Here is a 1295-nt window from a genome sequence, read left to right as displayed (position 1 = left end):
GGTTTTACTTAATATATTCATATTTGTATTCATAAGAAATATAGGCTCTGTTTCTGATTCTGTGTCTCCCTCTCTCTCTGCCCCTCCCCCGTTCATGCTCTGTCTCTCTCTGTCGCAAAAATAAATAAACATTGAAAAAAAAAATTAAAAAAAAAAAAAAGAAAAAAAAGAAATATAGGCTCATATTTTCCTTTCTTAGTTCTTTTTAGATTTTAGTATCAGAGTTTTGCTGGGTCATAAATGAGTTAGGAGTTGGTGAGTTGAGTGTTTTGCTCTTCTTTGGGAGAATTTTTGTAAGATTGGCATTACTTTTGCTAGTAGGAAGAATTCACCAGTGAAATCATCCACACTTGGAGTTTTGTGTGTTATCCTTGCTCAGGAGCCATGCCAATCTCCTCTGTATCACTCCAGTTTTAGTATAGGCACTGCCACAGCAAGTACTACACCTGGAATTCTTATGAGAAAATATTTTTAATAATGGATTTGATTTTTTTTTTAAGATGTATGCATGTACAGGTGTTTCATTTCTTCTGGGTCATTTTTTGGTAAATTCTATTTTTCAAGATTTGAGCACTGTATTTTTCAAGTTTTTTGGCATAAAGTTGTTTATAATATCCTCTTATTATCCTTTTGATGTGCATCCGATATGCATGGATGTCCTCTGTTTATTCCTCATATCAGCAATTTGTGTTCCTTTTCTCTTGTTAAGTGTTAATCAGTGTTATTAATGTGTACAAAGAACTAAAGCCAAAGCTTTGTTAATTTTTCTACTTTATCAATTTCTCCACATAATTTTATTACTTTTATCCTTCTATTTCCTTTAATTTGTTTCCCCTTTCCAGATTCTTGGGTTAGAAGTGTAGGTCATTGATTTTAAATCTTTTTTCTGTTCTTATTTGTATTTAAAGCAATATATATCCCTCTAAGCATTGTTTTTGCTGCATCCCACCAATTTTGATATGTTGTTTTTTTATTATCATTCAGTTCTGTATATTTTCTATTGTGTCTTGTGATTTCTTCTTAAATCTTTTGTTTATTTAAAAGCATGTTGCCTAATTTCCAAACATTTCAAGATTTTTCTAGTTATTTTTAATTCCACTCTATAATTTAATTCCATGTTGGTCAGGGGACACACACTTATGATTTCAGTTCTTGGGTTTTTCTGTTGTTGTTGTTTTTTTTTTTTTTTTCCTCTCTCTCTCTCTCTCTCTCTTTTGAAAGAGAGAGAGAGAGAGAGAGAGAGAATGAACAGGGAAGGGGAGGGGCAGAAGGAGAAGGAAAAAAAGAATTCCAAG

At 32.1% G+C, this 1295-nt stretch overlaps 1 non-coding gene across 1 annotated transcript; it reads right to left on the bottom strand.

Moving 5' to 3' along the window:
• Positions 1 to 335: 335 nt before the first annotated feature.
• Positions 336 to 441, bottom strand: LOC112868028 (U6 spliceosomal RNA). The gene has a single exon (XR_003224226.1). It is a non-coding gene; the product is annotated as a U6 spliceosomal RNA (small nuclear RNA).
• Between the last annotated feature and the right edge of the window lie 854 nt (positions 442 to 1295).

The sequence above is a fragment of the Puma concolor genome, chromosome B4 (genome assembly GCF_028749965.1).
Source record: "Puma concolor isolate L17-30 chromosome B4, mPumCon1.1.hap2, whole genome shotgun sequence".
NCBI lineage: Eukaryota > Metazoa > Chordata > Mammalia > Carnivora > Felidae > Puma > Puma concolor.
The sequence above is the reverse complement of the archived record's forward strand: the minus strand, read 5'-3'. Positions and strand labels throughout refer to the sequence as shown.